The sequence below is a fragment of the Cotesia glomerata genome, linkage group LG5 (genome assembly GCF_020080835.1).
Source record: "Cotesia glomerata isolate CgM1 linkage group LG5, MPM_Cglom_v2.3, whole genome shotgun sequence".
Classification (NCBI taxonomy): domain Eukaryota; kingdom Metazoa; phylum Arthropoda; class Insecta; order Hymenoptera; family Braconidae; genus Cotesia; species Cotesia glomerata.
This window is the reverse complement of record NC_058162.1, coordinates 11,101,256-11,116,902: the sequence shown is the minus strand read 5'-3', so window position 1 is coordinate 11,116,902 and position 15,647 is coordinate 11,101,256. Positions and strand designations below refer to the sequence as shown.

General features: G+C 31.7%; 1 protein-coding gene and 1 long non-coding RNA gene across 3 annotated transcripts in view; one reads left to right on the top strand and one right to left on the bottom strand.

Annotated features, from left to right (window-relative positions):
- The window catches only part of LOC123264625 (matrix metalloproteinase-17-like), a 281,705-nt gene that overhangs the window by 180,388 nt on the left and 85,670 nt on the right, over positions 1-15,647 (bottom strand). The gene's annotated exons all lie outside the window — the stretch shown is intronic.
- LOC123265557 lies at positions 13,178-13,519 on the top strand. The gene is made up of 2 exons (XR_006509590.1): positions 13,178-13,260; positions 13,334-13,519. It is a non-coding gene; the product is annotated as an uncharacterized LOC123265557 (long non-coding RNA).

Sequence of the window (15,647 nt, the reverse complement as noted above, 5' to 3'; positions counted from 1 at the left end):
GAAGACCAATCAAAGTTCTTACTGAGTTCACTGATATTATTGTAATCCAGAATAGTAATATCTTGTGTTGATTTAGCACTAGGTCTAAGACCAATGCTAACAAAGATGGGATAGTGGTCAGTGAAAATATTATTATATGTAAAAGATTTAATTTTGTTGTTATTTGATTTAATGAAACAATTATCAATGCATGACCCACCATGAGCATTAGGTCTGGTTACTCCATTAAAGTATGGAATGTAACCAGAATCCAGGAAATTTGATAAAAAGTCATTAGTTGAATTATCTAAGTTACGCACATTGATGTTAAAATCACCAACAATTGCATGATTTTTTTCATGAGAAGTAGACTTAAGGTAATCAGAAATTGAGTTAATAAAGACTTCTTTATTAACATCATGACATCTATATACACCTGAGACTTTAAATTTAACATTATTGTCACGTTTGAAAATAGTGGAGACTATTTTTAAATTACCCACTTCTTCAATCACGAAACTCGAGTTTAATGTCTTTTTAATATACATTAAAACACCATCAGCTTTGTTAATCATACTATGATTGTAGCAACAATCATAATCACTAATCTTGAAGAATGAGAAACAGGGCAGTGTCCAGGTTTCAGAGCAAACTATGATGTCCGGTTTAACAGATAATTTTTCTATAAATAGTTCTAAGTTTTCAAAGTTAGTATTGAGACCCCTGACATTAAGATGTAATATCAGGAGACTATCTTTACACAACGCAAAATTTAAACTTTCAAGTTCACTGTAATTTTCTTCAATTTGTAGATCCATTTCAGCCATCGATAAAACAGATAGAATACTTATTGATTGGTGATCGTTGTTTTATTACCTATATTACCAAGTGACTTCGGTATTATAGGTTTAGCAGGGTAGTCAGTAGTAGTAATTATCTGATTCAACTTAAAAGTCAAATACTCGCAGCAGGTGTCAGTTGCGCAGTGGTCAGTTGATCTACTTTTATGAAACTTCTCATTATAGTAGATACAATTAAGACATTTTTTGACTTGTGATGTGCAGGTTTTGGTGGGATGATCATCTGCACAGTTTAGACATTTAGTTTCATTGCTACACTTTTTACGACTGTGGTTCATTCTACCACATTTGAAACATAGGTTTAAGTTAAAATGATCAAAGACACGACAGCTTTGATGACCAATAAATAACCTCAAACCATTATTTTTAACCTGTAAGTAAGACTCGGCAGTTAATTCAAGAATTAAAGTACGTTTGTTTACCCTATTATTGTAGTCTGCAATTATATTAAACGCACCATCAAGGTCAAGAAAGTTTCTGTTATAAATATCTTCACAAAGCTCTTCCATTCCAAAATCAGACTCAACATTAATCACTTTTATTTTAGGCATTTTCAGATGCTCAAGATCAACACTATAATCAGGGCCGAGTTTTTCACTAAGCACAAACTTAGCTCTACAAACATCCTCACTGTTCTTGCATTTTATTGACACACAACCATCTTTATTTTCTCTCACATTGTTAATAGGCACAGATAAGTCACAAATTAGTTTCTTTTTAACTTTGCTAAGAGTCTCACGATTATCATTGCTCTTAGATTTAACATAAATATTTGGGACTTTGTCAGTTTTATTGATACCTTTTGTAGCAACGGCATACGACGTATGCTTATTTACTCCGATACTAGAGGTATTCACAAGTCTGTCCAACAATTTGTTTCTTTCTTTTAGCTCAGTGTTAAGTTGTTTCAGTAATTCATTTTCCATTTTCAACGCATTTAGTTCATCAAGTTCTTGAGCTTCAGACAGCTCTGAAGTATTTTTTGAAGCATTTAAAGATAAGTTATTAGTTAGATCATTTCTCAGCTCTTCTTTGTAGAAAAGTTTAAGCTGGGTAATTATTTTACGCGCGTTTTCATCAAGAGTATTCAGATCAAAGTCAGATTTAGAGGTTAGGTTGTCCGTATGATGTTGAGGACAAATAACTAACATCTCACTGATGTATTGACCCTTTTGATATTTATTAAAGTCACCTTCGTGAAAAACACTCTCACAAATTAAGCACATAACTATTTTAGGAACTTTCATGTTTCAGTGGCACTTGAAAACCTTGCACGTAATTTCACCAGCGTCATGCCGGCCCGCCATCTTGGTATTGAATTAATCTGATAAAAATTTCTTATGCAAAAATTAACAGCGGGGTCCGGGGCGAAGCTCCGGTGGGGTTGGGGGGCGAAGCCCCCCACTCACAAAAAGTAATCGAGGTTAGTGGCGAAGCCTCAGAGGGGTCTGAGGCGGAGCCCCGGTGGGGGGTTGGAGGGCGAAGCCCCCCATTTGAAAAGAAATAAATTATAACGATACATAAACAAGATCCCCTTTTAAAGAAAGTAATCGAGGTTCGTGGCGAAGCCTCAGAGGGGTCCGGGGCGAAGCCCCCCATTTGAAACGGAATAAATTATTACGATACATAAACAAGACCCCTATTTATTATTTCTTCTATGAATATAAACTGCATCATGAGCTCATCATTTCCCACTCATTCGTTTGATGCATTTTGACTCATCATTCCCTTTCTACAGCATTATGACATTGTAAATTCCAAATTTGAAACGTGATTTTCAATACAGATTGAAATCTTGTTAAAAGGGCGCTACATGATTACGTGCGTGTGTGTTGGCATATTTTTGAATAAATACACATTCTAACATTGATAAAAGAGCGCTACATGATTACGTGCATCTGTGTTGGCATATTTTCGAGTAAATACATATTCAAATCTTGTTAAAAGGACGCTACATGATTACGTTCGTTCTTGTTGTATCCCAAGATTCAAAATTAGATATATATTTGTTTTATGAGAAATTTTCATAAAGATATATTTTTATTTTATGAGAAATTTTAGTAAAGATATATTCTGCACGGAAAAAAGTAAACTGTAGTATTCACTCGGATTCCGGTTAATTTTTATAGTTTCAAACAGTAAAGAGGACATTGGGGTGCCAAAAATATAAATATTACAGAACTTAATGTAGAAAGTATAAAAGCCACAATTTATAATTTAATATCCAAAATAAGTGATTAGTAGCTGTCACTATAGTAAATAACGACTCTTTCATCTTAAAAAATTACAGTTTCAAACAGTAAAAATTGCCATTTCAATATATAGTCCATATTATGAGGAGAAGGGGAACTCAGATAAAAGAAAAGGGGGTTTCACTCTGGGAGAATTTAACATTTAAAACAGTAAAAATTATATTTTTAAAATATACATTTTACCAGTCCAAGCAAGTCAATATTTACCATTTTACTTTGTAAATATTGACGTTGCTTGTATTAGAAATTTACTAACTTTATTTTATACTTTTTACATATCATAAAATCATTTTTTAGGTACGAAATGATAAATATCAAAGTCTGAATTCTTGATTATTATACTTTAACATTTTAGACATTTACATAGTGAATATTACTGTTTGAAATAGTATTTTCTTCCATGTAAAGAGTAAATTTCAACGTTTAAATGGTAAATATTATCAAGTGAATAGTAAAATCACGATTTTACTGTTTGAAAAGGTAATTTTTAGCAATTGATCATTACTTATTATAAATCGACTGTTATTTATTACAGTTTACTTTTTTCCGTGTGGTTTTATGAGAAATTTTCGTAAAGATATATTTTGTTTTATGAGAAATTTTAGTAAAGATTCTTTTTAGTCACGAGAAATTATTATGCTAGATATATTTTTGAATGATAAATTATTGCTGAGAAATTATTGCATGAGAAATGATTACCGATAAAAAAAGACATCGAACCGTTTTATCATTAATAATGTCCAAATTTAATCCGTTTACTTATCAGTGATGACACGGCTATACCTTTTATCTTTCAACCCACTAAAAGACGACAGAACGAATGAATTACTAACAAAGATTAATTGTACTACCATGATGATGATGATATAACAATTATAGTAATGATTCTCATTCTGCAGAGAGTACGACTAAATTTGTTTAAGTGCGTGTTTTTATGTGTGATTAAATTGACATATTGATATAAATGCATACATAAATCTATGATAGATATAGATATAGAATTTATTAAAAACTGGATGGTTTATTATCGAAAAATGTCATATCGACTATGCACAGTAGCAAACTCGAAAATTCGTTCAGTCCGACATACTCCAACGCTATTCCGAGAGCATTTATCAGGATATTAACGGTAAATAAAATATAGATTACTCAGAGAACTTTCACATAAATAAATCATTGAAAGTGAAAATCAGAAAAAAAAATTAGGAAAATGGTTAACCCTGAAAGCCATCCCTGCCATCTCCCGCTAATTTCATACCTGGGCGCTTACAATTGCACTTATCACGTATTTGAGCTCTTCGAGCTCAAAAATACAATTTATGTGTTGTTTTGAGCTCTCCGAGCTCAAAAAGATATCTTTTCTATGCTTTTGAGCTCTTCGAGCTCAAAAGTCTGATAGAAGTTTGATAAAACACTATTTTTTGAATTTTCAAACTGCAATAACTTTTGAATGAATGAACCAATTTTCACGCAGTTGGCAGCATTCGACGCAGTTTTTTGAGCATTATGAAAAATCTTTAAGTTTGAATTGATCAAACTAAAAATTTCGAAGTATTTTCAAAAAAACATTTTTTTTTAATTATTCCTTTCACGATATCTCTCGAACGAATTAACCGATTTTGACCAGATTAGCGGCGATCGAAATCGTTTTTTAAAGTTAAGAGCTGATCAGTTTTTGGAGTTGATTAATATAACCGTTTAAAAGTTATTCCAAAAAAAACCACTTTTGAAAAAAAATTTTTTCGGTTTTTTTTTATTTCTCGAAATTTATCAGTCCAAATTGGATTCAAAATCTAAGTTTGGCCAAACCCTTTCAAATGGCGCCAACCGCGATGAAATCAGTCAAACCGTTCAAAAGTTATAGGAGGTTTATATACACACACACACACACATACACACACACATACACACACACACACACACATCATACAGACATAGTGACACCCTCGCAGGGATAGTCAGGGAAGCTTCCTGTGACCTTAAAACGTCGAGATCTGATGAAAACTAGATTTTTGCAGGACGGGGTAAAATCAATAACTTCCCGATTTTTGAAAATCTTCGATTTTCTTAGCGGGAAGTTAAAAAATGCAAAACGGTTGACTTTGCAATTTACCCTTGAGAAATCCTAATATACATATAAGCTTGAGCGCTTAAGAAATGAATAATTTATGTATTATTTAGTTTTATAAAATCACAAATATCAATATCTAGATGTTTTTAAGCTCAAAAAATTGAATGAAATTTCGCTTAGAAAGTATTCTCGTAGCTGTAACTTAAAAATGGTTGAAAAAACTTTTTAACCAGTTTTCGAAAAAGTTACAAATTTTGAGATAAAAGTGCCATTTCTAGAAAAATTTTTAACTTTTTATTCGGTGAAGTAAAAAAAAACTACAAAATTTAATTCAAATCGACAGCAGTCTAGGTCAAAAGTCGTCGTTTCATCGTGGGTTGCCTCAAACATCTACATATATATATATATATATATATATATATATATATATATATATATATATATATATATATATATATATATATATAATATATCAAATTCTAAAAATTTTTTTTTATTTTTTTGATAAAATTTTTTTTTTTTTATTTTTTTATTATGTGGCATTAAAAAATACATACAACTCTAAATTTGCACTTTTTTATCACCAACCCTTGCTTTTTAATAGTCATTTTTATAATTTTATCATTTTCTATCCCGCTCGATAACATCAATTATTATCACTTGGTAAGTTATCCTCTCCATGTGTCTACCGGTGTCACTTCTCACCCTGTAAACAGCACGGAGTAGGGATGTTACCTCTACAGTTTTCGGCTATTATTAGTGTTTATGCTTCAAGCGTAGTAGTTAAACATTTTTACTATCTCAGTGTAACTCTCATATCAAATATATTCTCGAGTAACTTTATTATTTATTTATTAATAACTAATATTATTGAATATAATTAATTATTAATAATTAATAAAATTATTAATTTTGAGTGTAAATCGCACGATCAGTTAATTAAGTGAATTACATAACCTCTAAAATACTCAACACGTGTCACGAGTTCCCGCAAACAACGGCTATTGAGTTGTAAGTATAAATTATTTTTTACGTTTATTATAAAATCAAAAATTATTCTTTCTTATTTATCACGAAAATATTGTTGGGAATGGTGAAAAACGAATTCAGTGAAAGTTAGATTTTTATTACAATTGGGAAATTTTTTTTTGTGTTTACTTATAAGAGCTCTAACTTCGACGGAATTTTTTTTTTCACTATTTCTAACAATATGTATTTTCGATATAATTAAGAAACATAAAATTTTTCGCTTTCGTGAAACTATCTAATTTTTATATGTATATTTAATGTAATCAAAGATAAAATAAATGATTAATATAATAATTAAATAATTCAATCAGTTCTATTCATGTGTGTTTTGTATTGTACAGTGAACAATGCTAACAAAACGCAAAGGGGCCAATTTGAGCCGTGATACAAATAAATCTAGAAGCATTCGAAATAGAAGAGCCCAAAGAACCGAAGAACAAGTTCAGGAAGAAAATACTGGAGCGCGTGTGAGAATGGCGCAATTGCATCAAGAACAATCAGACGATACACGAGCTGAACGCAATGAAGTCATGAGATTAGAACAACAACAATCACACCGTTTTACTGTCAATAGACGCAGAGCGAATGACCAACAACGCCAACAGGCACATCGAGCATTTGTAGCTACATCATTTCTGCGTCTAGCATTCCAGTATGAGCCCGATATTGAATATTATGCTCATTCAAAAGTAGTAATTGGTGCTATGGACAAAGAATGCCCGTATTGTCATGCTTTGAAATTCAAAAATGAACCAGCCGTGATGTGTTGCGCGTCAGGGAAGGTACAACTACCTGTAATTGAAACACCACCGGAACCATTGAACGGTTCGCTAATCGGCACAGATCCAGATTCTAACGTGTTCCTGAAGTCCATTCGAACATTCAACTTGCAACATAGATATCGTCATGGCGACCCCAGGAACCCAACACTATCTCAAGACTTATTTTAGTATTATATGTATTATTTAATTTGTTTATTTAGCTAACTTTGTTTAAAGTGTGTTTTATTATTTTTGTTATTCGTGTGACGCACCCGGCGAATTGGGTATATTATGCCGGCTGAGCCGGCGTAGGAGGGCATTAAAGAGCTGAAATTTATTGTTTATTTATATCTTTTGTCATTGTTTTTTTTAAATGGTTAACTAAAGACCATATATAGGTATAAACCTATATGAAATTTGAAATTTTGCCGATAAAATCTGACGAAGGAAAATTATTTTGCCCCGCGCATATCGTTTTTTGGGCATAACGAGGATTGGTTATTAAAATTATTGTTAAGTAATTATTATTTATGTTTAATTTTGGTATGCGCTAAATGTCCGCCAGGATAGGCTCAAATTTTGGAGAATCCAAAATCGTAAGAATTGGACTGGAGAACTTAGTGTAAATTATTTTAGTGCGCCGTAGGATGGCTGTAAGAACGCGAAAATTATTCTGTCCCCGGGCAAAAATTAGTGAGGGAAATAATTTAGTGCAAAATTAATTATTGAAAATGAAATTTCGAAATTAAAAACTTAGAATTAATTGACGTTTTTTGAGCTTCCAAACCCGGCGATAGGTGTCTAAAACGATCTTTCCGTTTCGTTGCAAGTGACTTTTTGGAAAAATGATAAAGTCCCAAATTTATCGCGGAAAAGGCATCCAGTACCACTGAGACGATTTTCCATGTGGAGGCTATCCAGAAGGGAAAAACGCTAAGGAACTCAAGTTACCCAGAGTACGACTGTACCAAGGTAAGTGGAGCTCATCTCTTAAGGGTATTACGGACTCCCCGTACTCCGACCTTCTGTCAGGGTGCGGCAGGTGATCATAGTCGAGTAGGAGGGATCGAGCTGGAGGCTATCCTCTCGATCCTTGGGGACGGCGATTAGGAGGTCGAGGAAGTCGGCTAGATACCTCGACTTCGGAGACCTTGACGGCAGCACCGCGGGAGAAGGGAGTTGGAGACTATCCTCTCGTTTCTCCGGGGGAATCCCGAGTAGGAAATTGACCCACTAGCGCCGCGAACTGGAGAACGCGATTTTCGGAAACCCTCAGACGGCCGGTAAACCAGGAATCGATGATAGCAAAAAGTCGGTAAAGCGGATTTTCATTGTACCATCGATCGGTATAACAGAAAGTGATCGCATTAAAAAGTCGTGGACATGTCCCTGTTTTACCATCAGTCGATAAAACAGAAAAAAATCAGGGAAGAGCGGATTTGGACGAATGAGTGTGTCTACCATTTTGTAAAGGTGATAGAAGGTTTTTTTTCTCACCCCGATGTTTAATTATTGTTACTAAATAAAAGATTTCTATTGTTTCTTCTATTACGTTTTGGGTTATGGTTTATTTGGACAATCCCCTTTCTGACCCTGGACATCGGCGAGCTCTAAATTCGAGCCGGGGATTTATTAATATTGTCTAGTACGGTCTATTCTAGGATTTTTGGATCATGAAAACTGGACTCGGGTTAATTTACTTAATTAGATAATAAAAGGGGCTAAAATCCCTTTTATCACCAATTTTACCCGTTACAAACTCATGCTTTCAAATGACATCGTTCGGAGCAACAGAAATAGTTCAAAATACTAATGCAAATAATCAACAATACGATTCTACAATTAAAATCAGAGGCCAAGTTTATCATAAAATAGGCTCATTGCTGCCAATGCCAAACGAACCACATAAATTTTTACAAATCTACTTTATGTACTATTCAATGAACTATGTACTATGTATGCACTAGTCAATCGGGTGGATGCACGTTGTGGCTACAATAACCTTGATTCATTCTTTGCTAGACGCATCGTCAGCGAGCTGGATGCTCTATTGAATGAGCATAATGAATTGTTGAAAATATTCATATCCCACATGCACAAATTAGAAAGCGATAATCACGCTATTGTTATTAATCCTGATAAAACACCAGCTGGAGAACACATTAGTAGATTCAATGCACCTGTTGCTGACGACGTTGCTGGAATCATGGTTGGCGATCGTACAGGTGCACGAGAAATTGTGATTGATCATTGATTCGCAAGATGCTCTCATTGAACAAATATTTCCCGATGTAAACACGAATTAAATAAATCTCGAGTGGCTTGCAGAAAGAGCAATGTTAGCTGCAAAAAAATGTGGACGTTGACATTTTTAATCTGAAGATACAACAGTTATCGCCAGGGGACTTGGTATCATATAAATCTATTGATACAGTTTGCGATGACACTGAAGCTGTAAATTTTCCCAGAGTTTTTGAACTTACTAGATTTGCCAGGCATGCCACCACATAACTTACAATTGAAGGTTGGATCTCCAATTATTTTGCTTCGTAATTTGAACCCGCCACGGCTATGCAACGGTACGCGATTAGTCATTAAAAAATTAATGAAAAACGTTATCAAAGGCACCATTTTAAATGGCAAGTTTCGAGGTGAAAATATATTGATACCACAAATACCTATTATACCCACAGATGTGCCAATTCAATTTAAGCGTATTCAATTTCCGATTAGATTGGCATTTGCAATGACTATTAATAAATCCCAAGGCCAAACAATGTCTGTTTGTGGTTTAGATTTGAGCACACCATGTTTTTCACACGGACAATTACACGTTGCATGCTCTCAAGTGGGTAAACCATCAAGTTTGTTTGTATTAGCTAAAGACGAGCTAACAAAAAATATTGTTCACGCTGCAGCATTAAGAGATTAATATTATGTAATTTATTAATCATATAAATAATTATTACTTTTAATAAATTAAAACAATTAATGTTTGGTGTTTTGTTATTTTTAAACAAAATTCCCTCATCGTTCACAGTGCTCCAGGCCTTTTTCACTCATATTCCACATCCTTATACACTTCCAATAAGTTATTAATTTTTTTTTCTACACTAGAAATTCTCTAGAAATTATTCACATGGCAAAATAACGTTTGCCGGGTCAGCTAGTATATATATATATATATATATATATATATATATATATATATATATATATATATATATATATATATATATATGACACACGGATCATCGGGATACCGCTTCGCTTTTTAACCTAAGAAGATAGTAACATGTGGATATATGGGTACATTTCTTGAAAAGATTTTTCAATTTGTTTAAGTATTTCGACTTATTGGAAGTAAAAAATGACATTATTTTACTTTCATATAACATTGACATCTCTCAAATGAATTGACCGAAACTTGAACGAAAATTGAATTGACCGAAACTTGACCGAAAATTGAACGAAACTTTTTTGATGGCAACAATTGACTGGATTCTGAAAATCAACCACCCTACGTATAGGGAGTGTATACGTTGAAAAATATTCTACAATAAAAAGTATTCAAGCAATAATTATAGCTACATTTTTTAAAATTATATGTGATTTGGTACGCATTGAATTTTGTAACGGAACGGTTTTATACAACGTGTATTGGGATTGTAGCAACAGCTTATACGTGACTCACATTATAATGGTTGAAACATGTAAAAATGATTAAGCTTCCGGTCCCTTGTAGACTGTCACAACGATGCATCCTCTTTCGTCATCTCTTCTTTTTTACATCACGTTTTTAACGATCTTTTTCGTACACTTATATTTATTTCTTTACAGAATTATAAATAATGATTTATTCTTTGGTTAGAAAGATTGATTGTAGTAGAGGAAAACTATTAAAATGAAATATAAATAGTTTTGCAGCGTAATCCCAAGATATTTAAAGCTGTCAACGCGTACTTAATGCTTTTAAAATTTGACGAAAGTTTGGATCCAGCATGTCGAAATTTATAAAGTCGACTTTAAAATCATTACCAACAAATATTATTCGCGTTATCGGTGAGATCATCTTCAACTTATTTAACTGGTACCATCTTCAGATCGAAACAAAAATCTTATTTATTTTATTGATATATATATAGCATTTTTTAGTTCACTCAACTGGCACGCAAGGTAATTACTTCGATCATCAACAGATAAAAACAAGAAGAAATTTAGTGGTCCGAGAATATTATCATGTGGTATACTTATGAATGAGAGGTAAGAAATGAACTTTTCAAATACTCGTTAAGGTAAAAGTCCCTATTATGAGACGATGTCCCCATTTATGATACACTACATAAAAATACTATTTTATGAAAACAAACACACCGCTAGCATACCAAAAATATAAAAAATATTTCAATTCACATATTTCAAAAGCAATTTTCGACTTTTGCTCTTAATTAATTTCACACTGTTTTTAAAAAATATTTATTAAAGTGCGAGGTTTGTTATCTGTGCTCAAAGCCACGACCGAGAATAGTAAAACGGCAACAGCTACCTAGTTTCTTATATTAGTTTAATTTCATTGTCTCTTCTTCTTTTATGTTAAATTGTATATCAATTGAAAGCTGATGAGTCATAGACTTTATTTCTATACATATTTATGCGTTTTTTTTATTACAATATTTTAAATCTGAGTGTCTCACAATACCTACACTTATAAACGTGAATGCCCCGGTTTATGAGACATTTTACTAGGTGTACCATGTAACACGGACATGTGTATTTCGGCTTGTCCCGATTAAGTGAGACGGTGTACATTTATAAGATTTTATATTGTTAATATGTTATATTAATTATAAAAATAGTGCAATTATATGTCATAAAATATTGGCTGTTATTAAAACCTCAAATATTTTTCTAAAAGTAAGTATTTTTAGTCAAATACCTTTAGATTATGAACCTAACCTCAAATCATAACATTGAATAACTTTGTCAACAAGTTTTTCTGTTTTTTTAATTAAATGTTTTGGATAAATTTATAATATTTTGTTGTATATTGACTCTAAAAGTATATTATTTATTTCAGGCTAAGTAAAAAGTAATTTATAATAAAAAGCTGAGATAATGAGGCATAAACAAAATCCTAAAGAGACAAAAACTCAATCATCAAATTCAACCAAAAAAAAGTGTTGTGTTCCAATGTGAATAATAAACTGAAGAAAAAAAAAGTTAAAAGGCTTAAGTAATTATGATTCGTCAAATATAGGAAAAGCTTTAAAAGCAATAGAAGACACAGAGATGTCCTTGAGAAAAGCAGCTGCTGTTCATGGAGTACCGATTGCTACCTTTGTTAGATGAAAAAGTATTAGTCCTGAGAAGGCAAAAATTAGAACTGAGCCAGCGACAGTATTATCTTTAAAAGAAGAGAATGTTATTGTTCAGTTGTTATTCTACAGAGCAGCAATAGGGTCACCTGTGACGAAAACTGACTTATTAAAGATGTATTAAAATTTGTTATTATTAAGATAATAACAAATTGTAATACATCTTTAATAAGTCTTGTCTAAGGACAATCATTCTAATGTGATAAACTGTGAATAAAATAATTTAACTAATGATGGACAACTTTTTACGGTTATATATGAATCTAGTCAAGTTAGTCTTCAAGAATCATTAACTGATAGCAATAATGTAATACGGTGCCCTTCTAAAGACTTTAGTGTCTTTAATTAAGATGATCCTCTCCACATTCCTTTCTCAATCCTTTCCTACCAATATCCTGTTACGTGAATGTGGAACGCTTCACGTAATAATTACCGTAACTCCTATTCTTTCCCGCTTCACAGCATTATTTATATTTGTAAAAAAAAAAAAAAAAAAAATGTGGAACGCTTCACGATTTTGCGTATCATCCTTGCGCAAAATCGAAATCCTTGCGCGTCATCCAAAAAAATTATATTTATGTTATATAGTATTTATATTATACATATATATATATATATATATATATATATATATATATATATATATATATATATATATATATATACATTATAATATATAATATCATATAACATCATATAATATCATATATAAAATAATACAACAGAGCTCAAAAATATTCATCCTACAAATCCTATAAACAACAAAATTTATCAATTAGGTATGTAAATGTCAACCCTCACATTTATGTTCGATAAATTTAATTTGATGTGACTATTTTTAGAATTTATGAAAAGAAAATTTGGATCCTACGCCTGCAATGATTGACGAACATCGTTTTATTCATAAGTTTTCATCAATAACTGTTGATAACGGTAACGTAAAATAATTAGTTATGAACTAGTTTTAAAAATTATGATTAGAATTACGAAAAATTCATATTTTTAGATAAATCTCCCGAAAAACCTCTGAAAGAAATATTCACTTTGCCGTAGGATTATTTACTGAAGAAAAAAATAATAAAAATTGAAAAAACAGGCAAGTCAAAGTTACCATCTGTGGGGATCTCTGATGAATGGTACAAACAATTAAAAAAAGAAAAGTTAAAAAACATGAAAGAAGAAAAACTTAAAATTAAAAAATATTACAAGAAGAAAAGAAAAAGTTAATTGCTCAAGTCGAAGAAGTAAATAAGAAAAATCAGGAAAGAAAAATAGATTTAATTCAATAATTTTCGTTAATTAATTATTTAACTGATAAAAATTTAATTATGAGTTGATTAAAAATTAAAATAATTTCTTATTTTGTAAATAGGACTGTCTAAAATTAATAAAAATATAAAATTTGATCAATTTCACTGATTTTTTAACTGTCTCAAAAATAGGGTCCTGTGGTTTGAGACACTGGGGACATGTGACTTTAAAGTGTCTCATAGGTTCTCTTAAAAAACCATAATTTAATTCATTTTTAACCAAAAAAATTATAAACACATTATAAATATTGATTTAATAATCATCAAATTACTGTACAATGCGATTAAAAGTGTATTTTCTTCTTAAATGGATTTATTATTCGCAAAAATGTTCAACTTACCTTGAAAAGTGTCTCATAATAGGGGCTTTTACCTTATCCATGTATGGTTCTATAGAAAAAATTATAGTATTTTTCTGTGTATTATCGTACTTTTACTATTTAAAAAATAAAAAACTTTTTTTGTTAAAAAACATTATTACTTGTTAAAAAATGAAAATGATGGATCCACGTTGACCTGTTAGTTTAAGTGAAACTAATCCTTTCCTAATATAACAGTTTATTATTTAGAAGATCAAGATAGAATCTTACGTAAGAAAGGAGAGAGGGTTTCAAGAAATCTTACGTATACTTACATGGGGATAGGGGGGGGGGGTTGAAAGTCACCAAAATTGTCCTCACGTAATTAATGAATGGCCCCTAAGCGCTTTAAGATCGAATCAAATTTTTTTAACTTTCTGCTATGAAAATCAAAGATCTTCAAAAAATCGGGAAGTTATTGGTTTTACCCCGGTTTTCAAAAATCGAGTTCTCATCAAATCTCCACGTTTTGAGGTCCTAGGCAGCTATTCTGATCATTTCCACGAGGATGTCACTGTGTGTCACATTTGTGTGTGTGTGTCATCGAAATCGGTTAATGCGTTGAAGAGAAACCGTTAACGAAAAATTAAAAAAAAAAAAGTGTTTTTTCAAAAAACTTCGAAATTTTTTTTTAAATCGTTTATGATGTAACAAACTATCTATTGGTACTCATAAAACTGCGTCGAACGCCGACAATCTCGTTGAAATCGGTTTATTCGTTCGCGAGATATTTAATTTTTTTTAATTCTAAAAAAGTGTTTTTTTAACATAACTTCAAAATTTCACGTCGAATCGTTTGGTAAATAAATAATAATCTTTTTGCACTGGAAAAACTGCGTCGAATACTGCAAATCCCATCAAAAACGATTGATTGAATCAAAAGAAATCGCATTTAAACAATTTCAAAAAAAGTAAGTTGTCAACAACCATTAGATACCACTGGAAAAAGTATGAGTTGTGTTTTTGAGCTCGAAAAGCTCAAAACTTCGGAATAGATGATTTCTCGAGCGTTTTGAATTTATACATAAGGAGGAGTTCCACGGATGGCTTGCAGGGTCAACAGTTTTCCAGATTTTTTTATTTTGTGAATCAAATTTAATGTTTTAAACAATATGCATGGTAATACTGTTGGCTCATTTGTCTATAGCTACAGTTATAACAAAAACGACAACAGGTTAACCAACTATTCAGATGTCAACCAACGAATGACCCAAAATTTTGACTTCTCGAACAAATCAACAGACTTTAATGAGGTTTACGGCGATCGACGCAGTTTTTTAAGTTCAAGAAAAAAATGCATAGAAAAATAACTGATTTGACGAAAATTTTTTAAGTTATTTTGAAAAAACACTTTTTCAAGATTTCTTTAGACAACGATATCTCTCGAACGAATCAATCGATTTGATGCGACTTAAAATGATCGAAATCGTTTATCTCGTAGAAGAGCTGATGGGCTTTTGAAATTAATCGATACATTAGGTTAAAAGTTATGGCAAAAAAAAAATTTTGGGAAATTTTATTTTTGAGATCTTCCAAACTCTATCGAGCCGAAGTGCTTCAAATTTACATAAAATCGAATGGTAAAAGAACTTGTTCGAATGTAATAAACCGCGTTTCAATCGCTCAAGCCGTTCAAAAGTTATGCGGAGCT